The following is an 18,867-nucleotide window of genomic DNA, read 5'->3' as shown; positions in this document are numbered from 1 at the left end:
GTAAATTTATATATATGCACAGTCAGTATTAGCCTGCATGATAATGAACAGTTGATTTGACAAATTGTTTGGAACAGACATTCAGAAAACCATTCTCTAATGAATTTCTGTGGGTTGAGCCACATGTCTCCTTTTTTTACTCAACTTGTTTCTAATAACTTATGGCTTTGGACTATGAATTCTGTACTTGGTTCATATCACTGAGAGGAGTCTCACTGTTGAACTAAAATGGAAACAGCAGGCCCAAGTTCTGCAGCCTTTTTTCTGCCAAACACCACAGTTATTTTAAAGGCGTTTGCCAAACCACTTATGAAAATTTCCATGCAGGAAAAAAGGGATCCAGAAAAGTTGTAAATCACAAGGCAAATATTCTTCACTTGACAACTTTGGTCTTCTTGTGGTCTGTAAGAGAGCAATGAGTGGTTGAAAGAAGGCATGATGATTTGACTTTTCATTGTTTGAATCAGTACACTGGCAGTCAAAAATTTTCAGGAAGCCAACGCTGATACATGTAAAAATTCTTGTCAATTGTTGGGAAAACTGTCAATTCGTGAATTTTACAATAGCTTCTCTGGGTTTAACAAACTCCAGATCAGTTGCAGCATCATCATAAATGGTCATTTCTTGACAATAACGTATGTTTCCCACATTTCACTCTTAGTGGTGAATGAATTCAGTCCACTAGAGGTAACTTTAAAATAAAGAATGTAGGTAATTTAGCAGAATGATGAAAAGAAATTTCATCAGCAGACTAAATCAACTAGTGGTAGCTTTAGATTTCCACAGAAAACTATGTTTACTTCTTTAGCCCACCAGTGAACTCAACCTTCAATGACATATATGGATCACACCAGAAATCTGCTTGAGCACAGACCTATTCTTAAAGAATAAACTTTCAGTATTCACTTACATATTTTGTTTCAGATGGTAGCATTCTGATATAAACTGAAGATGACCATAATTTTTCTTAGAAAAGACAGCCTTGCTATCAAACATCCACCTAGCAAATCCTCATTGGAAAGTTCCCTTATCAAGATCATATGCAACAGAGAGAGAGCTGCTTTGAAAGTCAATGGTTTTAAAAAAGCTCCTCTTGCTCTGTGTCTTTTAAATGCAAGTTTCAGACTGTCATAATTTCATTACTGTTGATAAAGCTAGCCAGGGATTAACGCCCAGAGCGGGGTCTGAGGTGAAATTATGAGACAAAGCTTAAATTTAATTCTCTCTGTAGGACGAGCAAAGACAGGAGAGAGTACAGACCCATTGCTATCATAATAATGGGTAATATATAATGATTACTGGTTCCTAAATACCTTTGATTTCTAATTTAAAAGATATATTTATGCTCTGGCTTTCAGTAAAACTCTGGTTTTCAACAGGTATTTATACCTGTATTAATATTTTTCATTTAGAAAAGTGACTATCAAATACAGAATGCATAACTCCTAAATATCCTAAAACACTATACTGTTGAAATGGCTTCAAAGGTAACCATTACATCAATGTCAATAATTATAAAAAATTACATTAATATTTGTGAAAAAAATCTTCATTTATGCCTCCGTAAAGAAGGTCTATTGGAGTACCACAGAGCCTGTAAAGAAAATGTCTTTGTCTGTTAGTCTCTTAACTTTCTAGAGGTACAAGAGAAACACCCCAAAACAATCAGAACAAATAAACTATGACTTAAGTTTTCAATAGAAAAAATTACATAGAAAAACATTTAATTTCTAGGAAATGTAGAGCCTTAGCTTACTTTGGCATGTCAGCAAATACACAGTGTATGGCACGAAGTTCATTGGTTTTTATTTCAAATTAAGGCGTATTCAAGCTACAGCAGATATTAGCTCTAAGTGACATTACAAATTGCTCCCCACTACAAATGCACTTCAGAACCACAACCAATTGAAATGTTTTACATTAACTGTTGCCATTTATTGTAGACTTTTCACAAGATTGTAATAATATTGTGGTATCTCATCCAGGAGCATGACACGAGCTCAAATACTATGACCTCACTGTACAACTTGATGTGAATTTCTTTCTCAGTTTATTTTAATTCCATACCACAAATGAGTGTGAGTGTGAGGACTGAATGAAGGTTGCTGCTAAAACTATACTATTGAAATACTGTCTTTTCTAACATTTTTAATCTACCATTAAAGTATAACATTCTAAGCCATCTTATTTTCCAGTTCCACCCACATAGGAAGGTAGGTAGACCACTAAGAATACCCCTGGCCTTTCCTCAGCTGTCTTTCTTTGAGTTGAGGTGTGGCATTACCAAGGGAGAAAGGGAAGGAAAAAAGAGTTTTTACCATCATGCTAGCAGAGCCAAGTTTCTCAAGAAGCTGTGAGGTAAGAGCAGCCATACAGTATCCCAATCTGTTTTGAGAGATAAAAAGCTGCTGGCACTCTTAGATCTCTCTGAGGGGAAATCCTTCCCCAAAGCAGGATACATCCCAAATAACCCTTGTGTTAGTGTGACTTCATCCACAGCAAAGTTTTCATGACTCACATAAAACTCAGTGGCTCTACTCCTATGGATCAGGCTTCTGTTGCTTTTAGTACTGTGTAAGCAAAAATTGTTATTCATAAATAATTCATATATAAAATAGAGAAGTCTGTAGAATGGAGGGCCTATGTAGGGCAGAGTTAATGCAAAATAGTCTCCGTTTTTTAAAGTTATTAGAAGATGAAGTTTTGGGGTAAAAGTTTCACAATTTCTAAAGTAGAGAAAAGCCGAAGTTGTTGATGCAAGCAACTAGTAATTAAAAAGTGAAATTAAAGCAACTGCATAACTTATTTTCTGCCTTACAGAACATCTCAGTCTTACTGTTCAGTCAGTGCACCCTACAGAATCATTTATCCTTGGAATTCATGTAAAAGGAAGTTTTGGGGGACTGAGAGTCAAGCCATGAGAGGGAGCAGCAAGAGCTAATCCAGCTCACTTTGGCATTTACACATGAGGTGAAAGGAATCATGTGTTGCCTCAGTCCATTCTGACAGCAAAAAAGTCAGCCCCACATGTGGATTGTGGATGGTACTGCTACATTGACATCCTGACCCCCTGGTCATGGGTGAGGTTGGTCAGGGCTATTAAGACCCAACAAGCCAACCTTTTGTGTTTCTCACATTGGCAGCTACCAGATTATTTACTTCCCTTGATGTAATCAAACGCATAGGACCCAAGATGGCAAAAATCTAGCTAGCAGTAACTTCAGGGATTGGCATAATTCATGACACACATAAATTAAAGATGATAATCTAAACCACTGGACAGGAATTTTTTCCTTCATATATACAAATAGTAATTGTATACACTTGATTTGTTTTAATTCATTCTAATTTTATGCCATTTCCAAGACCAAGAGATTTTATCAGAATCTCATGTCTGAATCTTTAACTGAGGGACAAAATCAAATATTTTTTTTTTAATAAAATAAAAGTCTGTTAGCCAGTAGTGTAGGGTTTAGTGTCACAGTTTCTCTGTAACAGAGCTAGTGCACTCAGCCAAAGATAACTGGGTGGAGATAATTTTCAACATGTAAACAGAAAAGGCTTCATTTGTGGTTCACTTACTGCTAATTTGGCTATGAATTTGTTTATGTTTTCTCTACAAGAGTTTTAGAAGATATGGGAGTAAAAGATAGAACATACTTTTTTAGTCATTTCTAGTCCCTTCTTCCTTTTCTGTTAAGGAACAAGATGTCACTTCAGTGGGAGTCACTAAACTGAGTGCTAATCATGATTGTGTTGTGACTTCCATTATTAGAGAAATATTCCTTAGTTTTAAGGTAAGCGTAAAGCACTGAACAAGATTTGTGACATACTGAGATCTTCTATTTGTTTAAAGTAGTCCTACAAAACTACATGTAAGTTATTAAAAATATTGAATTAAGGCATACTGAAATTACAAGGAAGAAATATTTCATCAGAAACAAAATACTTAATTGCTATGATGTTTCTGTAATATAGAACTTTATCTCAGCTGCACATCTATATTTATGATAAAGAATCTTTTTCCCCTGTAGAATATAAAATTACTCATGTAATTAAATTCATAAATAACCACATTTGTTAATTTCTATTGTAATCACATGCAGCAACTATCTTCAAAATGGGGCATGTAGTCTTCACCTTTCTTAACCTTAATATATTTAATGCCTGTAGGCATCAGAAAATGGGGCTTGTGGAAGCTTTTTAAAGGACTGCAAAAATCAACCCACTGACAGGAAATTGTAAAGCAAATTTCGTGTTGTCTGGGCATGTCATCAAAATATGAAGGAAACTTTGTCATGTTTTTTTCTCATTTACTGGATGCTTTTGTCATGTATTTTTTACATTTTTTACTACTTAATGCTGTCAGTAAAAGCTAACATTTTCTTACCATTTTAGCTATGGCACCCTAAATATCATACATTAAAGTCATAACCCATAGCATATAATAAAAGGAATAAAAACAAAGAGAACATCCAGAAATAATTTGTATTATTGTCTACTTTTTATAGACCTTCCTTGTTAGCATGCATCTCCTGTTGATATCATATCAGTGCAGGCAGGACAGCCACAGTCTTTCAGATTTCAATGACTACAACATTGAGACTTTTTGGGCATTAGTTCCACAGTGTTCACAAACATATCTCATCCCTCACTTCAAAATTTTGCAGAATTGGTCCCATGTTCATCCCACAATCAAGAAAATAATTCATAAGAGAATAAGTGGTTTAAAGACAAGTAATATCTAGTGTTGTATTAAAGGTGTGATAGAAATTGCTGAAGCAGAGTCAGATGGTTTACCTTTCACTACTACATCTAGTAAACTTGTTACTGAAAGTGCAAATGGGTTGTCTTGGGAATGAATGGATGACAGATCTGGAATGTCTTTTGTCTTTAAAAAAACTGAAAATTATGCTTACATGTGAAGGCTTCTGAACAACAGAACTTTTGTAAATTTGTATGATCAGTACTGCTTACTATTCTGCTACCTCATTACTATTAGGATGAAAAAAGTACACTTATAATAATCAATTCTTTTAAGCTTTATCATGTCAGACACACTACATAAATACTTACTGGAGGCTCTCTGAACAGAACTGAGCTAAACATGGAAGAGATCGTTTCCTCACAGAATGTTTTTATTTACCATTTCAGTAACCTCTCTTATCATGTAGGCCACTTAACAAGCCACATTCATAAAACAGTTCCTATTTTTGGAAACTCATCACTAGCATCCAGTAAATCAGCAGTAAGATTTAGCAAACTGTTAGCATAAGAAAGCATTCAAGACCACAGAATTATGCAAGTTGGTATAAAAAAGAACTAAAACTTGTAAACTGCAAATTGGGAAAAGGGCAGTCATGCTGAAGAAAAAGGACCATTTCTTAAAGAGCAGAAACTGAGAACTGAAGTCCAGAGAAGGATGAAGTTAAAGTAGATAGTCTTCCTGAACTAGAATAATTTCTTGTCCTTGTCCCTAACATATTTTTGTCCTCAAGCCATGTTAAACTCTATTATCATAGCTAGTTTAATAAATGTGCTTTATTAAAGCTTAGGAAAAGCTTACCTTACAAAAGTAGCTTTACTGGAAGAATTATCTAGAAGCTGTTCTGAAGTCCTTAGGTGACAGTTTAGTATGCTCATGAAGCAGTCTGTGAAAGGGCCATTTCATTGTTCTAATCATCTTATTATAAACACTCTTGTTAGACTATTCAGATGTTACTGACTATTGTGTTTGTTATCCCATTGTGATAAGGGCATTATTGCTGTACATATAATCATGCTTCTGTTTGCGTTAGGATTTTGAGGTTTCTATTTAAGTAAAAGTATTTGTGAAGGTTACAATTTAAAGCACTGTACAACCATTTCTTCAGACAACAGTAATCAGTGTATAGATTTAGCCCTAACAAAGGAAGACAATATTTTTCCTGTTCAAATATTCAGCCATGTTTTAACCTTGCCAATTCAAACAGCCTAGTAACAAAGCTGGTGTATAAAACCTGAGATTTAAGTCAACAAATATTTACTGTAGTTGCTTCAAACCTTTCTGTACATAGCTGGCAATTACAACTTTGCTTGATGTTTCCCTAGTAGCATTTGAAACTTCATCCTTAAACAGTTACTCTGAAATTGAGAGACTGGCTTGGGTAAGTTTATAGCAGACCAGGCAAGCTGAACAGTCTGTTGTGAGAACTGCTTGTGTCATTAGGATTTTTCGTATTTCTTTGCATTCTGTAATTCTAATGAAATTTCACACTCTCCTTTTAATATCATGGACCTCAATCTAGCAAAGATCTTAAGTATGTGCTTAGTTTTCATTATTCATGTAGTGCTTCAGAGGAACAACCTACAGTGTGAAAGTCAAAAGTGTGCTTAGAAGGCTTTGCTGGATCAGGGCCATATCTGCTAATCATGCAACTCCAAGGCTTCAGAGAACTATTAATGTCAATAGGTGATTATTTTGTAATCATTAGTGGACAAATAGTTTACACACAAAAGGGAAGATAGAGTGTTTCTCTCTAGTGTTCACTGCTTGTGAAAATAACCCATTCTCCCAGGATTAATGGAACTTGCACATGTATTTCCTGTCAGCATTCATAAGCAGTTTCTTACAGTCATTCAGTCCTGCAGTTACTTAATGACCAAAACTTTCAAAATAGGTCTTGACTTCTGAATCAATATTAAATATTTAAATATAGATCACTAAGAATTTTCCATAGTGCTTCTGTGATCTGTATCTCAAAAGGATAAGTGGAGCTGTATAAGGGTAAAGGTTTATTGGTGATTATAAACCAGACCGTTCATAGCAAAATTTCACCTTTATATTTTCTTAAGATATTCATTCAAGATGAAAGTCATCTTACCAAAAATTTGTTCTTCTAGAGTTTGAACCATCAGAAGACAGAAGCTCTTTACTTGTCTCACTAGCACAAGAATCTACTAAAATATCTTCTCTAGAGAAATCCTACGAGATAAATTTTGATGAGTTTTACAAATTAGTAATTTGTTTCTTTGGGACTGGCCAAGATGGGGTTTGTGTGCAAAATGAGAGGTTGGTTTGCTTCCCTCTCCATTTGTAAGAAAAGTGCACACACACGTTCAGCTACAGATAGCCTGTCCAAAGGAGTTCAGCCAGAAAGGTGTTGAGTTCCTCTGCTTCTTGCTTAAGTTGGCTCAGTGAGAATTACAGGTTCTCCCTGGATCAAGCCCAGAGTGTAAGGAGGATTAGCAATAACTTTTTCCAGCAGAAAGATGAAACTGATTCTCCTTCACTCTGAATGTTTGAAAGATTTACAGTAATGACACATGCCAGGGCTAAAAATCTATTCAAGTACCAGTAAATTCAGGTCTTTTTTGTCTGCTTTAAGAGTATCATGATATCAATTTCTTTTGGCAAGAAATACTTAATGGTAATCTTTTCCTGCATTCCATGAGTTATTAGTCAAAGTAATAGTTTATTTTTTCACCAGAAAAATAAACCATAACGCACTCAGGACTGCAGTTCACTAAACCATAATTCTGCTTTGTTTGACTTACAAAGTGCTCTATATTTTGAAAAATTGTTCTGTAATGGATGAGGGATCTGTGAAAAGTTCTACCCCCACATTAATTTGCTAGCTCTATTTGAATTGCCACTGAAGGAGACCACCAAGAGTTATCTTCCAAGACTTTGCTACTGATGAGATAGCATAATGTATAAAAGATTTCACACTGAAAAAAAAATAGCTGCCTTGACTAATCTTTGGTTACAATGTGAAAGCACCACTGAGTTAAAAATAAGTCTTCTATAGAAATTGTAAATCCTCCAATGAAGGGAGAGATATAATATGAATCATAGAATTATGTTTGCATGATTCTATGAGATACATAAGAAAAGACTATACAGGTTAATAAGAAGAAAACAAATGTTAATAAAAGTTATATTTACAAGAGAAGATACATAATATATGTACTGTGGCATATAAAATATATGGCATTCAAAATCTTCCTTGCTCTACCTTAATAGTTACGGCATAGACATGAAATTAGTTCTGTTCTGTAGTAGTTAATTAATAAAAGCTCTGAGGAAAAGACAGGTGTATGTATGGTATGTAGGCATATAATGTGCACCAAAAAGCATACATTCCAACACAATATACATTGTTCAGGAATTTATTAGAATATCCTTTTTTCATTTCTCAAGATAAAAAATTTAATCTTTGTTCTCTTAATTAATTCATCACTGTATAATATTGGTTTTTTTCAAATTCTAAGGGAATAAAATATATGTATATGATATATAAATATATATATGTCTACACAGTATAGAACCAAGAACTCTGAGTCTATTTTTTTAAATGCCTCTTAATAATTTCATCCATAAGAAAACTCATTGTTTCTGAGAAAGAACAGATAAGATATGGATGGAAATGCAGCAGCATTAGATTTTTTTTTTCTCTGAAAAACAGTTTTGTTTGATGAGAACAATGCTGTAAATCTTAAGAGCATCCATGGTAAAAGAAAGCAGCAATACAATATTTTTAGCACATCAGTCACAAGACAGTAAGGTAAAAACAATAATGAAAATAAGATTCTAGATACAGTTTTATCGTCAACTATTTCATATATAATCATTACAATGACCCTCCCTAGGAAACAATACCATTTAAGGAATATTCTGAGAGGTATTTTTTATTTATTTATTTATTTTACTGTTTTATTTTATTTTACTATTTTATCCATTTTATTTAAATTTATTTATTTTTTTTTTAATTTTTAATTAGGTTTTCTTTCTAAATTTTATTTCATATCTGAATTACTTTTCTGCTCACTAGGTTTTGTTTTCATACGAAGTTACCACCACCATGGCTGTTTCTGAGTAATTTTGCATCTGTGTAAACATAGTTACCAAATTGCAATATTTGTGAGGCAAAAGATGTTCACAAATTCCTATGAAAAAAACCTTCCCATCAAACTATTTTCACCATCCCATATATTACTATTGCCATGCTTCGAGTGCATTAAGTGATCTGCGTCCTGCTAAGGAAAGGAATATTTTCTGTCTCTTAGTTATTGAAATTCCATGTTAAGCTGTATTGATTAATGAACTATAGCAAATTTTTGACAGTCTAGTTCTCAGAAATTATTTTATTAATCTAGAATTGAGTGTCATAAGCCTTGGCTCTCACTTCAATGGATAACTTTGTATGACTTTAAATGTAGGATATGCCTCTAGAAGGTGATTTTGAAATAGCACCTATTTGAAAGTTCTGTGAAGCTAGAGTAAGTTTCAAAAGGGATATATTTGTGAGAAGGAAGCAGGTGCTCCGATCACAGATGTGTGAAAATTCATTGCATGGCTCTGCAATTTGTTGTACAAATGTCATTTTTACATATGTGGTGTGCAAAACAGAATGAAACACCACCTCTTCTTACCCCACCAAAGACAAACAAAAGCTGAACCTACTTATGTTAAAAGAATGTTATTTAAACTGTGAAATGAAGCACTTTAAAGTTAGGAAATGCCAGAAGGCAAGTTATCCATGTAATGTTAAGTACTGCCTCCTACAAAGTGAGCTTTATAACATAAGATACAGTTTCAGAAGTACCTAGATGTCTTATGAGTTGGACTTCTAATGGCACTTAAAGGTCTGACTGATTGACTGTTTTCTGTGTTTGTAAAAGTCTCATCAATAGTCCTTACTTACTCATACATTATTTTTTCCGTGAGACCACATCCTTATCAAAAGAATGAAATTCACAGGAGGTAGTTCTTACCAATATAAGATTTTCTTTTGCACTATTTGAATCCTTTCCAAAACATTACACTCATTCTTCTGGTGATCAGGTTACTAGAAATGTAAAATAATAACCACTTCTTCACTGGCTGAAAGCATCACACATCATGAACCATATTTAAAATACTGTAGGCATTAATTTTATCCTGAAAATGCCTAAATTATTTTCAAATTTTATTTCTGATTACTTGGTTTCTCCTGTTTTTGCTTTCCACTTTAAACTGCTTCTCATCAACAAAATCAGCACTAATTGAGGCCAGTAAAGCAACAGTATTATAGCTATGATTCTGTGGCTTTTTTAAAACAGTGAAGCTATGGCAGTGCCAGCAATTTTTATGATGATGTGAGTTAGTTCTGTTGCAAATAGATTTCACACTCAGCAAACTATGCTGGGTTTTTTTTAGTTCTCAATACCTCTACTCTTGAAGAATATTGGCTTGCCTGCTGTTTAGTAAAGGATTAAAAATTCACTGCCACTGCTAGAACTGCTGTGATCACAAGTGTTTAGATTTGCCCAGACCAGAACTACGTGTTATGGCAATGTTTTCAGAGGTAAGCACAGAAACCCTACTCCTTGTCTGCTTTCCAGCAGCACCAAGAGAATGTCAGATACATACATTAACTACTCATTATTTTGAAAATAATATTGTTATTCACAATTATTCAGCACAGCTTGAGATACCTTCTGCTCTGTAAGTCTGGGTACCATTGCAGAATCAGGCTGAAGGCTCCATTAATGCTTGGATAAACTGTTTAAAGAGATGGTGGCTTCAGGTAGTTTTCTTCACAATATGAAACAAACCATCTGATATTTGCCTGTCCCTAGTTAGAATTCTGTTCAGTCACTTTTCTTTCAACCTCTCATCTCAGCTGCTTGAGCATGCTTGGCAGGAACTGTGACAAAGAAACACTGACAAAATTTCAATAAAATATGACTGGATCATAAAAGAGATGAAAGAATGAAGTTGTACCTTGTGAAGCATATATTTGAATGCAAAAGGAACAAGCTTGCCTCTTGTATCACTCAAAATGTTTTAAAACATATCCAGCTACGATCACCTATGGAAAAAACGAAACGTGTTGAATGAAGGCTGCATGTGAAAGCTTTTATTTTAATGATTTGATCCTTTTTGAAAAATGCATCATCTTTATTTTTGTGATAATTTTATTTATTAAAAAAAAAAAGTTAAATAATTTAGGGGTTGGGTTGTTTTTTTTCTGATTTACTTGAAAAGAAGAGAGGATTATAGAAAATATAAACTCTACATTCTCTTCTCTGAAGCCAAATACTTCCAGGTGGATTAATATTTCCTTGGATATATCAGTTTCAGAATGCAACAAAGTTTGCCTCATTGTAGTGCAAATGGAGATATGCCAGGATTCTTTATTCATGTATCAATTTACCAACACTTTTAGCCACATATTTACAAAGCCTGATGCAGTAGTGTGGTATTTGGGCAGTGTTTCAACCTTCAACACTTCCACATACATTCAGCCATCAGATTTTTACTTTTCCCTCAACCTTACAGTTTTAAAATTGTAGAGGCTCAAGACTACATGTGACTCCAATCCCATCCTCAAATCAGACATATTCAATTCAAAACCAAAAGCCAATAAGTTTCTACACTGTCCTGATACAAAGTCAGGTAAAAAGTTGAGGTCTGTGAAAAAAAAATATAGAAGAGCTGTAATAAAGTATTGCATCCAAATTTACAATGGCTAATTTTTAGATTAGACAAAATAATCTAAAAATCTTGAATCTGGACTAAACTGAGCAGATTTCAAGCTAAAATCTGTCTAGTTCATATACATCCAAACAAAATGTTACTAATACAGATCCAGCTGAACAGCTGAGATGAATAACGTTTATAGTGAACAATAGGAAAAGCTGACATTGAATTATATGTCTTGATTTCACGTATCTTCTGCCTCTTCTTCATTCCTTAACTCTTAAGGTTTTTTCCAAAGGATAGTGGTATATGGTTTTATATTATTATGCTTCAAAAACAGCAGTAAGTAATGTAAATAGGAAATAGATTTAGTACTGTAAATTTCTAAAACGCAACCAGGAATGGTTCCATGTAATTCTTTCTATAGAGAATGAACTTTCAGGTGAACTCAAAATGTTAAAAATTTTAATTACATGAGTGCTGTATACATTGCTCATTGGCCCCTTGGACGCTATAAATCAATGTTTACTATATTATATGCTCCTCATCAGGTTTTTATTCAAAAAAGGAGCAAATGGTTTGCATCAGTCAGCCAACACTCATTGTAATACAGGAGGGTTTGAGACCTTCCCTGGGACATTTCAGGGGCTTGTGCATAAGGCACCTTCCCGTATTGTTTGTGCACATCTTGTTGTAAAGAAGGTCTGCTTTGTGCAAGACTTTGATCAGCATCTGTCAGCCTCCAAGTCTGCAGAGGCATTTTATTTTAAAGCTTTACTGTATTATATCAAAATCCATTACTACATTGTGTTATTTTAGATTATGCCAAAAGGTGACAGGATGTCAACAGATGGAACAGCATAGCGACAACTCGAAAGTCAAAATAAAAGAACTGATTTAGACTGTAATTTGTGTCAAAATTATTTGATCTGAATCATTATGGACCAGAATATGAGGACACAAAAACCCCGTATATTTTTCTCTCCTATTGCAATCGAATGTAAATGTGAACGGTAGCACATCATTACATCTCACATGGTGATCTGGAGCAGAGCAGAGAACACTCTAATAAGCTTCAGTGAAATTACAAGTCAGCATAAACCCATCTTGAAACAGTGGTATAGCCTCACTATAGACAATTTACAGTAAGTATTAACAAGAAAGTGCTGATACATTACAATAAAAAGTTGCTAATAAGACGAAGTCAACTAATGTATTTTGATGCCCTGTTCTTAAATTATATTTTCAAAACCTCAGGGTATCTAGCAGCATCAAGCAGTGAAGGGTACATCACCAGGAGGCCTCAGACGATTCAGCTCTCAAACGATCCAGATGCTGTAAACAAACAAATGGTAAACCTCTATAAAACCAGAAAAGCCAGTTACTGATCTGCAATCCACTTTAGGCACCATAATTAGAGTTGAATGCAGGAACACATAATAGGAATAAATGTGAGTACTTTGTGTTCTCTACAGGCATTTGAAGGTACATCCAAAGTAGCCAGCCTGGCAATGCTTGAAGAAGGAAAATGGATATTTGCTCATCAACTGTTCTTCATGCACTACACATTATTTTAAAACATTTACATATGAGGACCTTATAATTAGACTAAATAACAGTGCTAAGATTATATACTGTAGAAAAAAAAGCATCTGAAGGAATGTCAAGTAAGAAAAATCCATGAGATGACATTTGATCTCTGAGTTTCCTGATGTTTGAAAATATTTCCCGTATGACAGGTTGCTTTGGTCCTCTTCCATTCTTCATAGCCCTAGGAAACAAAAAACAAACAAAAAATTCATTGCTTTGTATATATGAAAAGGCAAATAAATAAGATTTGATAGTTTTCCCCAATGTGTCAGCAAAATTGTTTTCAGAGGGAAATTCGCACAGGCAGACTCTTAGAGCTCAATATGTGTCTTCTTAATCATATTAACATGGAAGCATAGAAGTTCATAAAGGAGCATGTAGTCCTTTAGAAATAAAATCCACATGAGAACGCTAAATCCTGAGGCACTCACTCTTTTAACAAAATCTTTATCTGACAGTCTCCTATTGAAATCAAAGGAAATGTGCTGGAGTAAAGCATTTAGGATTTACTCAACAGTATGAGCTAATCTGAACACACTGATATCACAAAGACTAATTACATAACCTACAGTAATATTGTGTAGTCTGTATTTTTTCATTTGAAATTCATATAAACATCCTTTTTGCATACTATCTGTTACTGGAGCTAATTATAATAAAAAATAACTTCCAAGGAAGTAGTACTTCTGAATGAACTTAGGGTTCTAAGTGCTTTTGTTGGACTGGACATCAGCACTGTTGGACTGTGTCCCCCAGTACATCGTTGGGGATTTGTCACCACTCTTAGCCAAAGAAAAAAAGGAAATTCCTCATATGTACTGGATTTTCAGCTGGGGATGTATCCTAGAAAAACGGGGTAGTTGGGGTATGACCAGCTCACCCTCCTGATCAGGCTTCATGCTCTAGAAGACAGGGTGCACTGGGAGGTTTGTCCATTCTGTCCTCCTTCTGATATCACCTTCACTTCCAGTTGTAGAGTAGTGTTTGCACATAAAATAGGGAAGAAAAGTTTTCTTAAAAAGTAAAGTAAGAAACTTTTCTTACTCGGAAATTCCCTATAGCCACAGGCCCTGCTGGCAGCATCACCACCCAGGTATTCCTCCTGACCTTCTCTCCCCAAGTATTCACATGGCATCCAGTGACCTTTCTCACATGAATGTGCAATGTGCACACTCAACAATGGATCAACACAGCTCTTCGATGTGGTTGGACCTCCTAAGCCTTTTTTATAACCCTCTGAAAGAGTCTGAAATGGTCAAGATTCAACAGGTATTTTGACCACTGGCAAAACACTCATCTTCATGGATTCTGACCCTGCACAAATCACTGCTAGATCTTTCATCTGAAGTTTCTGCTTCTGATTTCTCACAGTTCATTGTTTTTACGTTAATACTTTTCAGAAGAAGCATTTATTCCTGAACCACATAATACAGAGGGAAAAGAGGAAGAAAAGGAGGCCTAAGAGAGAGAAAAAAAAACTCCTCAGCCAATTCTAGGTCATGTGGATGTGTTAAAATAGCCTACATTTATGTTTAAAAGGTAGACTTCAAGTATTTTTATTACTCAAAGTCATGTGTGCAACAGCACACATGCCTTGAAACATCAGACTAGGCTATTTATTGTCTTGAATAAGTAATTTGAGCTTTGTCTTATCTGAGAAAACTTATCTTTGAAGTGGATATTCTTGCCTGTCTGTGCAACGGTGAAAGACATCTAGAGCCTTTTGAGCTGCCTTTACCATGGAAAAAGGAAATGGGTTGTAGGCTACATGAACACACTCTGAACGTTCCTTGGTTCAAGAATGCATCTGGATATTTGCAAAGGGCCAGAGCAAATTAAGCCTATTCCTGAAGACCTCATATGTTGTTACCAGTGTCCTACTTCAGATAAATGGTACCAGGAAAATCTACTCTGATGATCCGAAGAAGATACATATGTGTGTGCATGTTTTCATAATAAAAAAAGGCAGAATCTGTTCCCATTAGTATAGGCAGTCGTTTGACATGTCTGTTCAAACCCTGATGGCTCCTTCTCTTTAACTGAAGAATCCTAAAAATCAGTGTAGCTGGGATAATGTCAATAATGGGTGGGTATCTGGATGTCTATTTAGGACCCACTTTAGGCTGCTGTATCTGCTTTGGAAGAGGAACTGAATATTCAGAAATGCATTAGAAGAAATCTGGATGTAACTTTTCTTGGATGACCTTAGCACAGTTGTGTAAAGAGCTAAAATACAGTACACTTGAAATCTCCTCTGCCTTTCCTCAGCTGCACCAGTTCCCCTAACTTCACTGAATTGATCTATTTAATAGTGAATTTACTTAATCAGGTGGTTTTCCTTCTTAAATATATATATATATATATACATATATATATAATATGTACATTTCATTGACTTTTTTAAGCTAGATTGAAGATCTTAAAAATGCACAAGTATACTTGGTTTATATTGATACAGCTTTGCCATGCAGACTTACAGTTCATTCTCCTTACACACACTCACTTATATTAAAACTTGATTTTAGACTATGGGTATGTTACATATCCATCTTCACATATTGTAATACCATATGACAGAAAATCTTATATTACTACTCTTCTCTACTGCCCATTTCTATTAAAAATATATTTTTTCCAGTGCAAGTGTTAACAGTGTCATACTTGGCAACATATGTAGTCATATTATTGAATTTACATTAAAATTATAGTTAATCTTTAAAATTACATTTTAATGTTATATCTATAGAAAAAGTTCCCCATGCAGCTTCACATGAAAAAAAAAGCCAAAAAAACAAAACAAACAAACCTATCTCTGTAAATCCTGAAGACCTTCCAGCATAAATTCTATTTCTCAGTGATTTCACATGGTATCATTTATCTGAAAGAAGAAAACAACATAATAATTACAGTATTAGTTATACTCCATAAAGATGGAGTAAATTTTTAAAAAGGGATTGTCACAGACTTTGTCAGAGAAAGTTTGCTTGAGTGTTCCATATGTAAATGTAATATAAAAGTATAATAAATATATAAATACATAATATTTATATAGCTATATATTATAAATATAATAAGTATATAAATGTTATATATAAACAAAGCATTCATCCAATGTAATCTACAAGAAAATGCAAGAAGAAAATTATCAAAGCAGAGATTATTTTTGCTCACAAGCTTGGACAGCATAGGTTTTATTGGCAATTAGAGAAATAGGCCCTTGGAATGTGGCTTCTCCCCTTTTCTGGCTTATCTTCATACAGCAACAAAGCATAACCAAAGCTGTTCAATTAAAGAAATGTACATTAAAAAATACAATAACTGATTTGCATCGTTCCAGTGATTTGGGATTGATGTCTTGTATGTTTTAATAGCACAGCTTGATTATTCAGTCCTCATTGGGTCTCTTGCCAGTCATCAGGCTTTTCCAGCTGTAGACTGTGGTCATTTACAGAGTTTTATAGACACTGGAGAGGTCTGTCAGAAGGATAAGAAAACACAAATTAGCCTTTGCAGATTGGCCTCAGTCAATGCTGGCTTTGTGCTACAATATCCTCATTCAAACAGTTGGATAGATCACTTTAGGCATGTTGTGTCAAAGAATTATACAGAAAATGACTAGAAGAATGATTTCCCTTTGTGTGTTATTGTGTTATTGAAGCTTTTGAGGACTTCTGAACATCTTTGAAATGCAGCACTATATGTATATGTTGCAAAAGGGAGAGATAGCCATGTTGAGAGTTTTAGGTCAAACATTTCACAAAGAAATAAGAAAAGATTGCCCAAGCTAAAAGGGAAAGGCCTCTTTTTACAATTTTCTCCTTCTAAATGAAACTCTGACAGAGCAGATGATATATTTTTAATACACAGTAATTTTCTACATTGTGTGCTTTACAGGGAAATCACAACATCTTTGACTTGATTCAAAAATCTATTAATAGAAATAATTATATTAATGAGGGAGTTTCAACCTAATAGTAGAAAAAATATTAATATTTCCATTACTGCGATATTTAAATGCACATGAGAACTTATTCAAATTTTAGAGTCTTTTTAATTCAACATTTCACCATTTGAAGCCCATTCTTTGTCCATTAGTCACACATATAATCTGAAAAAGTCAAAAAGCTCTTGCTTAGTCTCTGAATAACCATTAAGATGTGAACTCCACCTTGTGCATGGTGTGTACAGCAAGAACATTTCACTGAATACAGCACATTTTTAATTCAGCATATAGAACTCGAGAATTTCAAACTTTTGCACAGGAAATTTGTCCAAACACATGGCATTCATTATCTAAATAATTCAGTGCAACACATTCACTCAGCTTTATTATTAATAAAATTTTCTTTGAAAGACTTGAAAATCCTGTGGATTTTAAATCAGTAAGGATCTTAAATTTTTAGAACTGACTTAATTTGTGTTCATATTTGACAGTGTTGATACTGTCTTTTTCTAGTGGCATCAAAGAAGTGATTCTTTCCTCTAGAAGTAGTGACAGTCATAGCAACCCCCCAAAACATTTGCTCTTCTGTAGTATTAGCCTGAATGTTCAACATAACTTGTAGACTGGATCTGACAATCATTTCTGTTTTCTTTGAACCATCTTCCTCTTCCTGTCTCATAATAAAAAGGAAACATTTGGTGAAGCGGGGGGGATGTGGGGGGGGCAGGGTGAAGGTGTTCATTTGCACATGGTCTGGTTCATTTTATCCATAATGTATTAAGTCAGTCAAGATAGTTTCTAGAAAACACTAAAAGGTATATGCAAAGAGCATATACTTACATTTACTTAATTGGCTTTAAACTATATTCATTTTATGGAGTGTAATCAAGATCTCATTTCTGTTACCAGCATATCCCTTTGCTTAAGTAAACCCTTTACAAAGAAGCATAAAGTTAATTGCTACTCTTTGGGATGTATTTCTCAGTTGGGGAATAAAAACAGAAATGGTCCAGACCTTGCTTGTTTTGTCCAGCTCCTGACTCTACATGTGAAAACCATACATCTCTCTGGAACAGGTCCTGGCAAAAGTGTTTTTGTCGTAAGTGGCTTGTACTCTGATGGAAAGTGAGACCTGAATTTATCACTCCATAAAACACCTACTGCTATTCCGATAGGTTTTGTGCTAATACTTAAGTATAAAAAGAAGATTAAAGTCATTCTAATTACAAACATTCACCCTTTGTTTCTAATACATCCCCCTTTAATAATGCTGAATGTTGAGAAGTATCAGTACTGGAAACCTTTAGAATTATTTCTGCATGGATCAAAATCGCTTCTTCCCTAGAGAGTTTTTACTTGTTTACCTGGATTTTTCCCTTTTCATGAGGAGAAATCCCATAATTCTTCAGATCAAAGTTCAGTCAATTTATTGAGTGGTTTCCTGGCATCAGAGGTTAGAATGCGCTGTCAATGAGGAGGGTGGAAACATTAAGAAACAGAAAATATGAAAGCCTGAGGATAAAGTGGCAGTACTAAAGAGATATTTAACATTCCTATAACCTGCAGCAGATTTAATATATAACCAATGTGGTCATTCAAGAAAATGAATATGATAGATAATCATATGCTGCTTTAATGAAACCCTTCCATTCAGAGACTTCACATCTCTGATATTAATTATGCAGTTATATATGGGATTTTGATATGTTTAGATATAATAAAATTTCTATAGAGTCTTTAAAAAATGTATTTACGTACAAATAAATATATAAATATACTGACTGTTAGCACTTTCCATTAGTAGATTTTATGGGCAAAGTCATAATTTCTACAAAAATTCATCTGAGTAAAATGTGAGTAACAGTTCCTTGCACTGCCAGATTTTCTA

Source organism: Heliangelus exortis, chromosome 2, assembly GCF_036169615.1.
Source record: "Heliangelus exortis chromosome 2, bHelExo1.hap1, whole genome shotgun sequence".
Lineage (NCBI taxonomy): Eukaryota > Metazoa > Chordata > Aves > Apodiformes > Trochilidae > Heliangelus > Heliangelus exortis.
Note: the sequence above shows the minus strand (reverse complement) of the source record.